General features: G+C 53.9%; 1 long non-coding RNA gene across 1 annotated transcript in view; it reads left to right on the top strand.

Moving 5' to 3' along the window:
- The window catches only part of LOC128094418 (uncharacterized), a 44,733-nt gene continuing 28,937 nt past the window's right edge, over positions 1-15,796 (top strand). The window contains exon 1 of the long non-coding RNA XR_008212953.1: positions 1-121. This is a non-coding gene — a long non-coding RNA (uncharacterized LOC128094418). The remainder of the gene's footprint in view (positions 122-15,796) is intronic.

Genomic DNA, 15,796 nt, shown 5'->3' with positions numbered 1-15,796 from the left:
TAATTAGTTCTCATTGCTGCCTTTACCATTTTCTTCCCAGACTGGGGTCTCTCCGTTTCCTTCCCCATCATTTTCCTGCAGTCCTATTCAGGAGCGGCCTGAAACCACGCTGAGCATGATGGTATGTGTCCTAGGGTGTATCCTGAGGTGGGGCCAGATCACACTCAGTTTCAGTCCTGTCTCAGTGGGCCTGGGTCTGAACTTTGCAGATTGCCCTGAACGGAGAGAGCATCAGAGTTGGACTGTGGCTCTGAGCTGCTGTGGGCCCAGTGGGTGGGCAGAGGCTGGAAGCAGGGCCCCAGCCCTGGACGCCAGTATAGCCCCCCGCCCCCCGCCCCATCTCTACCCACAAGTGGAGCCTCTGCCAGGATTCTGAGGGACATTGTTGTTAATACTATTATTACAGCCGCTGCAGGAACGAGCACTAAGCCTCTGAGTGATTTATTTAACATGTGGCCTTATTGATTAGGGCCAGCTTTCCATGGTGGTGGGGAAGGCCATGCCTGGGCCTCCAGGAATCTCTGGTCTGGGAGGAGGGGGGGGGGCAGGAGCCTGCAGGGCGCCTCGGGGCAGACCCCAAAGACTCCGGTCTTTCTTCCCCTGCCCTGAGGGAGGCCCTGTCAGATGGGTGGTGGGGGGAGGCAGGGAAAGTACCTGTTGTGGGAGGGGGCAGCCCCGCTCCAGGGAGACTGGACAGAGACTCCAGTAGCCACCAAGCCTCTAATACTGGCCCTGGGTGAGCTGACAACAGAATGCCTAGGCTTTGGACCTTGGTGGATCCAGAACTCACTTTCTGATCAGACCTTACAGCTGTCAAGAGACAAGCTGGGAACTGGGGGAGGGGGAGGGGAGCTGTAACCTCCCCTTTCCCCCAGAAGGCTGCCTAGAAACCTGGGTTAGCTCCAGGCTTGTCACCAGGGATGGGAGACACTTGACCCAGACCAGCACTTTGAGGACTCCACACCACTTCTTCAATGAACCCAACCTCCTCAGATGGCACTGAGGCAGAGAGGCTGGGGTCCTGCCTCTGGTACTGGCTATTCTGAAAGACCTAGATTACAGCGTAGCCCCCTGAAAGTAGCCACCAGCTCTACCCAAAACCTGTGTGGGATTGGGGTTCTCCCATCTCACCTCCTAGAAGGGGCAAAGGTCCTGTGCTGAGAAAGGAAGGAAACCAGTTAGAGACAGACCTCACCGGACCAGAGTAGCCTCTTCAACCTTGCAGAGTCACTTTCTCTTCAGCACCAGGAACATTTCTTCCCCTGATGGAAGGGCAGTGGGAGTGGAGGGGGTGGTGGTGGGAGCATCACCTGCCTGCCAACTGCACTAATTCCCGGGGATGGCCTTGATCATCGAGCTCAGAAACAGGCTGAGTAGGGCGCCTCAGATATCAAGGCCTCTTCTAGATAGCTACCTTCTTGAACCCCAGGAGATATTCCCATGGCATCCTGAGCTCATCAAACCTGGGGTTCTAGGCAGCTAAAAAGTTGGGGTTCATGTGGAAAGCTAAGGGATGGAGTAGCTGAGTACAGGGTAGGAGAGATCAGAACTACAGACACAGATCCCCTGCTCCAGACACTGAAGTGGGGCTGTCTTTCTGGCTCTCCTTCCTAGTGTTTTGTCTTGCTTTCAGTCTGTATGCTTGGGTGGGTACCCTCTACAGCTCTGATGAGTTTGCTACCTGGACTCTGACAAACTAAAAACAGCATTGGAGAGATGAGCTTGGAGGCCACTTATGATTTGGGGTATAGTGAGAGGTCATGGAACCCCCTAGAATTCTTGGAGGGGCAGAGGAGGTGATATAGTGACACATGAAGCTGGCATCCAAGAGGTGGCCGGTCTGCGCAGCCTAGACCATCCCATGTGCTTAAAAGAGAGCTCAGAAGTAGGGATGGCCCCGGGCCAACAGTTTAGACTCATGAATTCTCATCCTCCATATTACCCTTACCCCTATTCCACAAAGCACCAAGTGCTGGGCTCTCTGGAGCCGCTGGTTGCCCTCTACCCGAGATTCACAAGGGTCCAAGGGACCCTGCCCTGACTTGAAATCCATCCATCCCCTGACCCTAGATCCCAGGAGCAGGTCTGGCTGGGGCTCTTTTTGAAGGCTATCACACAGCTCTGGGCCTTTTTCTTCAGCCAGGGCAGCAGCTGGGCTCCAGCCCCAACATGCTGCCGTCTCTCCTCTTGTCCCTTTTTATGACTAATAAAAGGGATTGTAAAACCCGTGCGTGTACAAAGTGCACCCTGTAAATGGGTCCTGGTAATAATGACATCTGCAGCAGCACTCCTTGGCCAGTCGTGCTCAAGGAGGAGGGGAACCTGCCCTGGACTCTGCAGCATCTGGCCCACCCAGGGACAGAGCGCTGGGCTCAGGTGCACCCCCTCTATACCCCTCTCTTTGTAGGGCCAATGGGGGCTGGCAAGAGAGAATCCTCTATGTAAAGTTACCCCTCAGGTCTTCACCACAATGAACATACGTGCTTCTTCCATGTAGAGCTGGCTTTGAGATAGTGCCAGCCTCCTGAGGGAAAGTGAGATGCACTGTGGTCCTTTCCTTTTCATTTTCTGATGTGCCCTTGATCCCAGAGACTCAGTTTCCCCAGCTGGCTCTCTTGGCCTGTAGTACCCAAGAAAGCCTGGAGTTCTAACCCATGCCCCTTTCTCTCTGAGCCCCTTAGGTTCAGCTGTCAGAGGCCCTATGCTCTCCCCCAACCCCCACATGGCCATGCCAGCATAGGGTGTCAGGCCCCCAGGCCATGGACAGCGTGGGAGGTGGGAGGCCCAGGCTGGATCATGAGCTGTGAACAGTCTCATAGGCAAAGCTCCCAGGAAGGCTATGGGGATTAACTCCGGTTTTCCCTCCTCTCTGACATGCCGCTTCTTGCAGAAGGTGGCCCTGGGAGAACCCCCATCACCTTTTAAGGTTAATTTCCTATTAAGATTCTTCTGTTTGGAGAATGCCAGATGGAATGTACTGTGGGCTAATCCCACCCAACCAAGCCAGCAGGCGCCGGCCCTTCATAGTGAGAGAGACAGGTAGAAGGGACCCGCCTGAGGCAGTAAGCCTCGTGAAGGACTTTTATGGAGTGTTCTGTGTCCCCATGCATCCATGACAGGGCAAAAGGCCTCTACTGTGTCAGATTTGCCCTTGTTTAAATAGACTTCAGAATAGTTTCCTCTTAGCAAAACCCTTGGGAAACAGCGCTAATGACTGTCTTTTGTAGGGGGACTGGCCCTAACCGTTCCACGGAATAGGGAATCTAAAAGAAGGAGCTTTCAGAAAAAAGAGAAAAAAGGCCTCCATTTGTCTGTCCACTAATTACCGTGCTGTAAAGATTCCCCCACCGCCATCTTTCAAAGGAGCAGTGAGAGAGCTGGAGCTGAAGTGCACCACTCACCCCACCGTGGCTTCTAACCTTCAGCCAGATGCAGAGGCTGAATGGACTTCAAGATAGGTGGGGTCTGGACTGCTCTGGGGTACTCCAGCCTTTGTCAATCTGCCTAGTGCCCACCACAGACTCGTGTTAATGGATGCTTGCATGTCCTGGGAGGACAGAGGTATCAGGAGAGCAGGGACACAGGGCCCCTTCTGCAAGGGAAAGCAGCTCTGAGCTGGGGTGCTTGGAGGAAACAGCAGGCCCGACACTTAAGCTGGCAGCCTTCCCAGCTCGGCTGAAGCCCCCTCCTCCCTTCCTGCCGCTCCCACACCCGGTTTTCATTACCTTACACCTGGGCTATTGTGGCAGCCCTGCCTGCCTGGCCCTGGCTCAGGCTGGGCTCTGCACACAGTAGGCTTCTTCTGCACGCTGAAATGCTCTGAGAGCCCCAGTCCCTGAGGTGGAGTGGCTGGGAGCCCAGGGCTGCACACTCTGCTGTTGTCTGCTCACAGTGACCTGCTCTGAGTAAAAGTCCTGAGCCACTGCTTAGGAGGATGGCCTACCCCCCTCACCCCCCCCCCAAAAGAACGACAAAAAACCAAACAACCTGTGTGTTTAAGGAGAATCACAGGAGACAGTGTCAGACCAGGACCAGTAACTTGCAGGTCTAGGAGGCTCTGCTAACCACTGTCCTTGTATCAGGCAGCTTCAATTTGAGCTTTCTGTTTTGTTGTTCTTTTTAAAGAAAGAGCCATGTGTAGCCTAGGCTGGCCTCAAACTCACTACATAGCCAAGGATGACTGAACTTCTGATCCTCCAGAGTCCAGACATCACAGAACTGACAGAGCCAGTTTATTGGTAAGGTAACAGAAACAGTAACCACAGGTTTAGGAGTAGGACATTCATGAGGAGATCTCAGTCAAAAGCCTAACTTGTAATAATTGGAATCCCTGGCCATCCAGGGCCATCTAGGATGATATCTAGATTCTTCTATTAAAGTAACTAAGAGAGAAGTCTCCAGTGACAAGGACATTCCAGACCATCACTAGCCAGTCAGGAGCCCAGTTACAGAGCCCCTGAGGTGTGGCTAATTTAACTCTAATTTGGTGGTGGGAAATCATGGCCTTGGATGGCGGGACAGAGGGGCCTTTGCAGGAATGGTTAGAGGATCTGTCTTGTTCCAGTGAGTACTCATTCTACCCTGGGTCTAGAGTCACTGGATAAAGTGCAGCATGCTGGCTAGACTTGGATCACAGGTCCACACAGAAGGTTGCAGTATGAGGCTGTGCCTCACAATGGCTGAGTCCATACTGGGCACACACTTATACTGCATGTGCCCCAAGGCAATTCCACTCCATCCAGTGTGGCACAGAGAAGTCAAGAGGCTGGACACACACACACACACACACACACACACACACACACACAAAGAGGTTGGACACGAAATAGCACATGTTCTTGATCAGAATGTATAGTTTACGGACCTCTTTTATTTCATCCATGAATTTGTTTGCCCTGCTGGGCACATCTGATCCACTGCCCTATAGGGCAGCCACCGCCAAGACCAGCCATGCAATGGGGGATCTGTACAGGTGGTGGAAATTGGGCCTCTGGTGGTTTTAAGGGCAAATGAAGTCTTGGCTGAGCTCATGGGTAGCAGCAGACCTGCATGCTCTGGGTGTTCTAGAGCCAGCACAATGTCCTGGCTCTTCAGAAGTTGTATGCCTTCTCTGAGCAAGCCTGAAGTTGCAGCAGAAGAATTTCGTCTCAGCCCTGCCTCTTTTAGCAGCCATCAAAGCTGGGAAGCACCACAGGGAACATCCAGGCAGATGTGTCTCATGTCATATGGAAGACCTGCTCAGGAGACCGAGACCCTTGATGTTTTATGATTGTCATTGGCCCTGCTTAACCGGGCAAACAGGTGGAGGGACCCTTGGGTATCAACTCTAGCAGGTATCTAGAGAGGAGCCAGTTTCTGGTCTTGTCCTGTGCCCCCCACTGACTCTCTAGGTCTCCAAAAGTAGTCCATGCCACCCAAAGCTCCATCTCGGAGCACCAAGGAAGTGGTCCCTCCTACTGCATTTGTCTGAGTAGCTCTAGAAAGTGTATAGACACATGGGAAGAGAGGGGTTCAAGGAGGAGGTGAACCCCAAACATTTGTTCCTTTCTACTGGCGGCAAGGCTGAATATCTGTAAAGACTAGGCTTGGGAGGCTCCGGCCTTTGTGCATTTGTGTGCACAGGTGTGCTTTCAGAGGAGAGAGAGGGATGGGGCCAGACAGCCCGGGAGGCAAGGCCAGCACTCAGCAGACACCACCTTGTGAGATCTCTGCCCACCTGCTACCCTTCTCAGCCAGGGGAAAACAGATTCACAGATTGTGAGAAGAGAGCTGGGTTCCATCTGGGGGCAAGGCTGGTCCCAGTCCTCTCCTCTGTTGGAGGCAGAATGCTACCAGTAGCAGGGCAGGGGGCTGCCCTGCAGGAATCAACTGCTGGGGAACTCATCTGGACCCAAGACACAGCAGGGCACTTGGCCTGGGACACAAGAGGACTCTCTGAAGGTCCTGAGCACCCCCCCATCTCTGTCCTGGGGAATGCATCAAGTAGTTTGGAGCCTGAGGGTCCCCTGAGCCAAGGCTGGCTGACCCATCACCCTGGGCAGCTTTGGGGGCTTTGGCCTGACTGGTCATTTGTGAGCAGCTCCTGGCTACAGGCTGCCCACTCCACCTTCATCTCCAGACACTTTTCAGTCCCGCCACCCCCAGCTCTTGCCCAGCCATCTGGCCAGAATGAGGAGTGGTATGTCTCGCCTGCAGTGGGGAGAGAAGATTCCTGAACTTCGTGTCTGAGGCCCTCTGTGATTTCGTACATGGAGACCGTGTTCGGTTACATTTAATAGCGGACAGGAGAATTTCTTTCTCAAACCACCTCGTTGGCTCCAAACCAAGTGTGGGAAAGCAAAGCGAACATCAATCTTTCCCCTTTTAAAACAAATTTTCTTTCTTTCCTTTTTTTCCCCCCGAAGGGAAAAATTCCAGGCGCCATCTTTCCGCATGTGCATTCCAGACAGGGACCCCCTCCCAGAGCCAGACTAGACCACCAGAGCCACGGAGCAGGCAAGTCCCTGGCACCATTTGGAACTTGCCCCTTGCCTTACAGGGTGCCCTGGGGTTGTGTGTTACAGATGCATTCCAGAACTACTCTCATGGGGTGGGGTGTCCATGAGACTATGTGGACCTCACCTTCTGTGCTCAGGCTCCTGTAGAACTGACAAATGAGGCAGGCAGACCGTGCAGGGATCTTCTGGAGAGGGACTGAGAAGCTGTGGAAGGGGCATGCAGGGAAGTAGGAGTATAGTGTACCTCAAGGTCCTTTCCTCAGAGCTGGGGACCTAGAATCTGCCTGTTGATGGGTGAATCTGTTCCACACAGAAAACGACTTCCTCAGATCTATAACTGAGCATATTCAGTCAGCAACTCTGAAGCCCATTTTGGAGGCCATGTCCAGTCCTATCATCACCATGGCCCTAGAGGTGCCAGCCGCTCCCTTTGTTCAAGTCTCCAGCCTCCCTGTCTTGAGGTTTGTCTGTTGGGCCTGATCTGTAAGTGGTTAAGGTCCAGGCCTTGGAGCACCCTGTCAGCTCCCGTGTGATGAGGACACGGACTTGCCTGGCTTGCAGATACTCCCCACCAGTCTTGCCTGACCCAGAGAATCTCTCGCTCTGAGCTATGGATAGGAAACCCAGTCACTTTAAGGAGGATCCTCCACGGAGTGGAGACTCAGAATGTCCATAGAAAGGCCCCGGGAGCAGAAAGCTTGCACATGGACAACCGCCAAGGGCCAGGAGGTCCTGAGGAATAGATAATTCTGGGCATCTCAGTCTATCTACCCTGCCCAGCCCTTGCCAGCAGATGGGTATGAATGACCACATCACTGTGGGGGAGCCTGTGAAAAGGAGACCCCCCAATGCCCTTCTTCCTGTCTGACTCCAACATATAGCCTTCTGGCTCCTGGGACCCCCTTCCACCATTCCAAGTGGTTACTAAAGAGGAAGGACGCTGTTGGATAGGGCCCTGGCCTCTCAAGAGAATGGCCATACTGGGAAGCTGTTGTGAGGTTCCTGCATGCTGGTCCAGAGCCCAGATGGCACGTGGCCTCAGGAAGGCCCCTAGTAGACAAAAACAGTGCACCCACTGATGTCACTACCTCTTTGTTTAAAGGACTAGGTTAAATCTGACTCTCACACAGATCCCGACTACATGTCTACCACATCCTGCCAGGGGCAAGTCCAGGAAGGGGCCCATGGGGACAGAAAGGCAGATTAAACTCTGGTCTGGTGCATGGGTTTGGACTTTTTTTTTTAAAAAAAAAAAGGGCAGTAGGGTTGGATACAAAGCTAGGCCCTTCGACTGAGCCCTTGAGTGAAGGGCTGGGAGTAGGTCTCTTAGAGGAGGATGAGTAGCTGCTGTACAGCCTCTACCCTAGGGTTGGTTAGAGCTGGTGGGGCTGTTCCTTCTTATTTGACACATGGGGAAACTGAGGATACAGTGCATCGAGTTGAGGGGCTGAGCTTCGACTCAGGACGTTTTGCTGTCGTATAATTTTATTTCTACCTGGACTCCCCAAGTCTGAGCACAGGGACAGTGCTGAGTCTGGATCTCTGTACCATCCCCACTTTCCTTGCACAGTTCAGAACCCTCATTTAGGTCTTGGGTGTCTTGCCTGGGAGTGGAGAATGAGGCTGGGAGGAGGGAGAGGACGGTTCGGTTCCCAGGGCAAGCCTTGCCAAGTGTTCCAGGAAGCGGTCTTCGGAAGAAGCCAAGTCGCACAGAGCCGGCTCCCCGGCTGCCCATCCCAGACCAAGGAAAGCAAACACGGGCAGCGGGATGCAGTTGAAAGAAAGAAACTTCAGCAAGTGAGGGTGCTTGAGGCCAGGGCCTCCAGGAAAGAAACATCACGCGCAAAACGTGGCACAGGGCCGCCGCCCCTGCTGGGCCGCCCGCTGAGTATGTTCTTTCCCTCTCAGCAGCTGCTCCAGGCCCCTGCCTTGGGTTCTTGCCTCCAGCCCACCCGCCTTGCTCCCCACAAGTCCAGGCCCAAGGACCCCCCGACAAAGGGAGAAGGCCAGAGGCAGGCGGGCCAGAGCCAGTTGAGGCAGTGTGAGTGACCACAGAGAACCTCTCTGAAGTGTCCCTCCCAGCTGCCCCTCTAGGGAGGGACTGCTGCCCCTCACTGCCCTGATGTCCTCTTCAGGACACAAGGCACAGCTATTTCCAGCCTCAGAGATCAGCACTCTTCCTCAAGAGGTAGGGAATGTAGGCATGAGAGACAGCTGGGATGTCCAGGCTCTGAGAGACCCCAAAAAGGATACGAGCTGCTGAGCTGACAGGAAGTGAAAATGGCAGAGCAGCTGGCCTTCTCGGATTTCCCACGTCAGCTCTCCCTTTTTCTCTTGTGGCCCCCTCAGCTGCCCTTGCCCCCAGATCCATTTATGGACCTGCGAGGGGAAGGGGCTGTCAGCTCTGGCAGTGGGTTCTCGGCCCTGGCTATGCCCAGAGACAGAACTTGGGGACCCTCTCAGGAGACAGAATAGTTGGCCAGTCAAGGAGACCACTGAATCTGCTTGGGGGCTCCAGGACGGAGGGAGCTGGCAGGCAAGATGCACTGGGTACTGGTCAGCATGGACTTGGCAGCCTCTCATGGCTCCCCCTCATGGGATCCCCTTCCCCACCCAAGTCCTGCCTCACCAGGAGGATGTCCCCATTGTCCTGTCCTGCCCAGTTGTCTTCTTCCATCTCCACTGGTTCTGACAGGTGGAGAATGGCAGGCTCAGCTGCTATGTCTGCTTGGCCTGGGACCCACTGGCAGGTACCACTGCCAATCTCATCCTCAACTCTCAGGCCCCCGCCCTTCCAGGACATGGGGACACTCGGAGAGGCTGTTGTCCTTATTTGGGCCTGTTTGCTGCAGGGACACATGTGCCACAGAGAGCAGACCAATCAGCACAGCCATACGCATAGGCGTGTTGGCCATGGATGAGTAGCTATTCCCAGCCCTGGCATGAATTTTCCTGTCCTGTCCTAAAGAGGGAGAGAATTGTAGACACCGCCTAATAGGCTCCAGCCAGGCACTCTAAGACCCCCAAAAAGAGGACAAAGAAGGGAGTAGAGAGGTCAGCCCAGGCTTGCCCAGAGCTCCTTTCTGCTGATGAGCTACTCCTGCAGCTTCAAAGCCCCTCACCCTAGGTTTGGTTACAGCCTTCAGGGGCCCACCTCTTCTCCAGTTGCTAGGGTGGCCCTGACTGCCCATGACCTTCATTTCACCTTATACCTTTCTGCCCTTGGGAAGCAGAGGACCCCAGCCATGGATGACCCTCGGTATCCAGACTCTTCAGGCAGCCATTGCTATGCTCTGGCCCATCTGGCCTTGGTGCCTCCACCATGATGGGGCCAGATTCGCCAGATATTGAATGACAAATAAAGTCTTTTCTCACTTGCCAACTACTGGATGATAGGGCTGACACAGGTTAGGACTGAGCCACAGAAGGTTTGAAGTTGAAGCTGGTCCAGGATGGTAGGCGGGACATCCACAATCAAAAATGTCAAGAGGCTGTGCTGTCCAGTGCTCTGTGGGACTCCTGGAGGGCAGATGGAGTAAACTGACTGCTTTGCAACTGGATGTCTTTGCTTTCACTCTCTCTCTCACTAACCCTGCACAGCCAGAGAAACCAGCCCTACTCCATGTTTTTTTTTCCCCCCATAGTATCAGGATGAGAGGACTGGTAACAACCAGGCTGTCCCCACCTCACCCCAAGAGAGGTGGGCAAGAATGGGTACCAAGGCAAGCAAGGGGAAGCAATATGACGTCAGCTAGCATCACCATGTCTGCCTCTGAGCTTCTAGAAATGTTCGGTCTCACTGGAAGGACATATCCCCTGAGGTGACACCCTGCCTCGTATTCCATATGACTAGAGATGTCTAGGAAGCCAGTCATAGGTGGTGGGTGCTCTTTCTGGGGAACTGGGCGAAGCTGACACTCAGAGCATAGAGATAGCCAGACCTAGAGCAATAGGGCACCAGGCAGGAGGGATCTTGGGAACTTTGAAGACTCCGGACCCTAGCATGCACATCTTCAGAACAGGCCTGCTCAGCCAAAGCCGTCCCAGAATGTTCTAGGGACCCACACCTGGCTATACCTACTGCTTCCTTCCATTGGGAACAAGGGACCAACTACTGATCTCCCTAAATTAATGAAGGACAAGGGGCCTAGCACCCTACCTGGGGCCTGAAGTTTTGGGCAAGGCTACTTGGTTGCCTAAGCTCCTGTAGGCCCCAGGGACCCCAAGATGTCTGCTGCCCACTGTCCCCTGCCAGGAAGCGAACTCGCCGGAGATGCCCAGGCTGAGAGCCTGTCCTGGAGGCTGCTGAAACAGCTCACCGTGTCAGCAAGGTATCCAAAACAAGCCCACTAGACCTGTTTCTAATCCAGATTTGTGCCTGCAGAGCCGAGTCAATAAGACCTTATTGGAAATGTACAGGGGGCCTGAGGGTGAGGCAGAAGGAGCCCCAAGAATCCAAAAAAAAAAAAAAAAAAAAAGGCTCATGCTCTGACTGCTCTGCGTGCAGAAACTCTTTCCACAGTTAGCCTTTCCATGGGGCTCTGAGCTGCCGAGAGAAGAGCAGGGTGGTTCTAGAGAATTTGGGTTGGGACAGAGGGTCCTGGAAGTCCAAGCAGACAGCAAATTCTGGCAGATGATGGTGAAGGAGCTCTGGCCAAGGGGCGGCTGAGCAAGTCGGCGGTGGGGCTGTGGGGTCCTAGCCAGGGTGGCAGAGCGGATGGGTGGGCCGGGGCTCGTAGTGATAAATGGCTTCCCTCAGAGATGAGCGGCTCTGCCAGGGCCTTAGGCCTTGGAATTCAGTCTTGTTGACCCTGAGGCCCAATGGGGGCCTTTACAACAGGGAAGCTTTGTGGATGGACAGCGTGGTGATTTAACGGGTGTTGCTTGCTGGTGGTGGGTTTGTATGTGAAGAACTAGTATGGGAGCACAAGAGGCTTCCAGGGGCCCCTGCCAGGCTAGGGTAGGAAACCCAGCTTTGAGGAACAAACAAGCTTCAGGCTGGAAGCCTGGGGTCTTATAGACCTGGGAGGTCTAAACTCCAAGCATACAGTAGAGCCCTGGCCCTGTGTTGAGGCTAGCTAACCAGTAAACAGAGCTCTGTTGGTTTTTTTTTTTTTGCTGCCTCCAACCCTGTGGGGTCCTGCCTGAGGGTGAAGGGCAAGCAAATGGCTTCTTCTTGATGGCTGGTATTGTGCAGAGAATTCTCTCTGGCTCTATCCCCTGAGTCCTTGAAGACATGGGACCTAGAAGGTATCTATAGCAGTTTGGTAGGTATCCTAACCATCAAATGTGCCTACCCCAACCCCTTAGCCCTCACCACATCCCTGGTCCTCATGGCCCAGTGTATTATGTGACCTTTTACACTATGTCCAGGGAAAGCTAGGGGACAGATTATGCTTCCTTCAGCATATTGAGGGTGAGGTGTCCCCCTTTCTCACCCTCTCCAGGATTCCTCCCAGTCCTTCTGGCTCTGGGGCACATCCCATATTGGTCTCGGCCACTCTCATACTTGGCTCAGAAATACAAAAGGTCCTAGGGAAACCATGCCATTGTTCTCACTGCTGTAGTAGAGGGTCTGCAGGAGCTTCTCTCTCCACCAGCACCAGGTGGCAGAGCCCCAGGCCCAGGCACAAGGAGACCTGGACACTTGGAAGGTAGACTACTGGTGGCTGGGGGTGAGCTGTGAAGCCCCTTTCATCAAGGCTGTGGCTCTCTCAGGGGCTTTGGTTTGCACTCATCTCCACACAGAACCCATGGAAATGGAAAGGAAGGAGGCCTGGTATTGGGCGGCCCCAGTGGTTTGGGTAGGCTGGCCGCCTGTGTCTTTGGCTCCATGGGACCCTTTGCACTGCTGGGCCAGGGAGGAAGCGGGCTGGGCCTGCCATGGAGCTTCTTGGACCTCACAGGGCCTGTGGCTCTCTAATTACTCTTTCTAAGAAATCCCTCAAAGTCTTTTCTCAGGAAGGCAAGGCCTAGGAAGAGTGGGCCAGGGGCCTCTTCCAGGCCACTGATGTGTGAACAGGTTGGGTTTGGGGAATGCAGAGAGGCCTTCAGCTTGGCATAGGGTACAGAAACTATCTCCTCCAGAAATGTGTTTTCTGGGACCCCACATTACAGATCTTGGCCACTGGTACCCCAAATTCCTCCTCCACAGTGGCTTCTTTCCCTCCCTCACTTACAGGACCCGCCCTGTCTGGGTGGGCCACAGGGCTTGAGCAGCCTGGCTGGTATTAAGGGAAGAGGAAAAAGTGACGGGTGGGCGGGCAGGAGACAGAGCCGCCACATGTCCGTGGTGCCCACACACACGTGTTTACCCACCAGAGCCTTGCTGGCCTGCAGGACCAGTGGAAAGCATGAGTCTGGCTGAGCAGAGCAGCCCCCATCCCAGTCTGGTGCAGGCATAGAGCCCTGGAGCTTGCCTGGTAGTCTTCGTGTGGCCTCAGTGAGGGCAGGATAGTACCCTAAGACCTGAGCAGGGTGGGGGGCTAGGCCTGGAGTTTTGGAGAGCCCCAGGAGACAAAGAGACAACCTTGCTCAGACTTCCATTAATAGCCCATATTCCTTTACCTCTGGCCTAGGGCCACCTACCTTTGGCAAGGGATGTTTGAGGTTTAAGGACTCATGGTGTAGGTGGTGGTGGGGGGATGTCAGGAGTGAAAGGCAGGGCAGACTTCCCCTCCTGTGGGCCACCAGGAACACCCGTCTTCAAGGGCAACTCACAGGAGTTCTGTCCTCCTTACCCAAAGGCCCTTGCAGTATGGAGACCCAGATCATATGGCAGTGCAGGATTGGAGGTGGGATGCAGAAGTACTGAGGCCTGGGCCAAGGCCTGCTGGTGCTATACCAGCCCCTGGAAGAAAGGAATTGGCTGCCGTGGGCTGGGAAATAGTCACCTATCCATGATGAAGATGGAGAGAGAGAGCAGCTGGCCTTCCTTAGGAGTGAGGCAGTAATGGCTGCAGGGAGCTTGAAGTTCTATGTGGTGGTATTGTGTTCCCCAAAATATTGTGCACCCTAATAAACTTATCTGGGGTCAGAGAACAGAACAGCCACTAGATATAGAGGCCAGAAAAAGGTGGCACACACACCTTTAATCCTAGCATTACAGGGGCAGAGATCTGCCTGGATCTCTGTGAGTTCAAGGCCACACTGGAAACAGCCAGGCGTGGTAACAAGAGCCTTTAATCCTAGGAAGTGATAGCAGGAAGCAGAAAGGTATTTAAGGCATGAGGATGAGGAACTAGAGCTGGTTAAGCTTTTAGGCTTTTGAGCAGTACAGTTCAGCTGAGATCCGTTTGAATAAGGACAGAGGCTTCCAATCTGAGGAAACAGGATCAGCTGAGGAATTGTGAGGCGAGGAACCTGTGGCTTGTTCTGCTTCTCTGATCTTCCAGCGTTGACCCCAGTACCTGGCTCCAGGTTTGATTTTATTAATAAGAACTTTTAAGATTCCTGCTACAGTTCTATATACTGGGTACAGGGCATAGGGCAAGAGGGAGCTGTGCCCCAACCCTGGGAAAGTCTTGTGTAGCACTTCCTGCCTCCAGACCTTATGAGCTTCCCACATAGCCTTAGCAATTCCCCATAGGGAGGGTCCCAGGATCAGCTCTCCTTGCAGAACCTGTGTTCTTACATCTGCTGTGACTGTTGGGAGAGGCACTTTCCACCCTGTCCCTCTGCCCTGCAGTCCTTACTTATGCATCTCCAAGTCCTCTCTTTGATCTTGATCTGTGTCTTCATGGCAGGATAGCCAGGGCCATCAAAGTCCCCAATACCACCTGAAGTCCCAGTATGTGTTGTTTCTGGGTGTCCCCACCTTGCATCTGGTCACCTCTATTCTCCTAACACTGCAGTATGGGCTCAGATGTCTTTGGTAAAGGCAGGCATCTTGACCCGCATTGGGCCCAACATCCCCTTCCTCTCTGGTCCTATGTCCTATAGGAGCTTCCCTAGGGGCCTTGGTGGTTTCTGATGAGGGGCCTACTGTGTAACAGACCCACCTCCTAAGAGTACTGTGGAACAGACCCACCTCCTAGGAGTACTGTGGAACAGACCCACCTCCTAGGGGTCACCAGGGTGTCTAGAAGAGGTTGATAACAACACAAGGAACCTGGCATCGTGAACACTTTGAGAGGTGATTCAAATGTCTGTCATGACCCATGAGTGGAGGGACCCTCGTGAGAAGGCGAGTGAAGGGAATGGAGGCCTAGAATGCAGAATGGGCCAAGGTGGATGGAGAGGAGGGAAAGGCTGGGCTGCTGTGAGCCTCTGTTCCTCAGGAATGTGGGGAATGTTGTTCTGGCCACAAAAGTCCTTGGGGTGATAAAGGAGTGGGCCTAAGGACTTCTGACTGCCTACCTGAGGTTTCAGGGCCTGTGTCCACTAAGTCTCCCAGCCTCAGGGATGCCACATGTCTGCAAGATCACCAGAGAGGGTAGAAGTCTAGGCACTCAGGACTTGACTCAGGACCTGGGTTAGAGTCTTCTCTGGGATAGATGAGAAAGACCTACTGCCCCCACCCATAGCCCAATATCTCCATTGGAGCCCCTCTAGAGGTACTTCAGGTTCTAAAAATAACCGTTAAAATTCACCCCCAGGCTTCCTGTGATAGGGAAGGCCTTAGCTAAGGTTGAAGGCTGCTTGATGGGAGGCTGCTGGTCAGAGTGGCTAAGCTACTCAACACTCCAGGAGCAGCAAGGAAGGGGCTGTGCAGATGATGGAGGGACATTAGGACCCAAGGCTGGCCACGGTCCTTCCTGACCAGATACAAGCTCAGAGCTGGAAAGGCATCTCTAGCTTTGGTCTCCAGGACTCCTTCTCTCAAAGTCCAGAAGGCAAGGGACGGCTACATGGTCAGGCGAGGGGTCACTACAATACAGCCTGAGCCCATGTTACTGGCAGCCTCGCTCGGCAAGGAAGTAAGAGCCTGAGCGGCAGGATCTAGAGATAAGGTTCTGGAGCGGCTCAGAGGACACCAGGTCCAGGTAAGGGTGTGGCTGTGTGGAGAAGTGCTCAGGCCAGGTACTTGCAGAGCTTGGCAAACTGGTGGAAGGACCTACCCTGGTTACTTCTTAACCCCCCGGGCCCTGATGTTGGGTCTTCCCCGTGATGAATGTCCGCCCATTGGCATGGAGCTGACACCCTGACAGTACCTACTGCTCAGTCAGGAGCAGGCCTCATTCCGAGGCCTCATGTTTTTCTTTGCCTGTTTTGGGGGTGCTGGGGGATGAACCAGAGCTTCTAGCATGGTAGATAAGTACCCATTAGGGAGGTGCACCTCACTCCCTGAGATGAGTGGA

This window comes from Peromyscus californicus, unplaced genomic scaffold (genome assembly GCF_007827085.1).
Source record: "Peromyscus californicus insignis strain IS unplaced genomic scaffold, ASM782708v3 Scaffold_4__1_contigs__length_199733344, whole genome shotgun sequence".
In the NCBI taxonomy this organism is placed as follows: Eukaryota; Metazoa; Chordata; class Mammalia; order Rodentia; family Cricetidae; genus Peromyscus; species Peromyscus californicus.
This window is presented reverse-complemented; position numbering and strand designations above follow the sequence as displayed.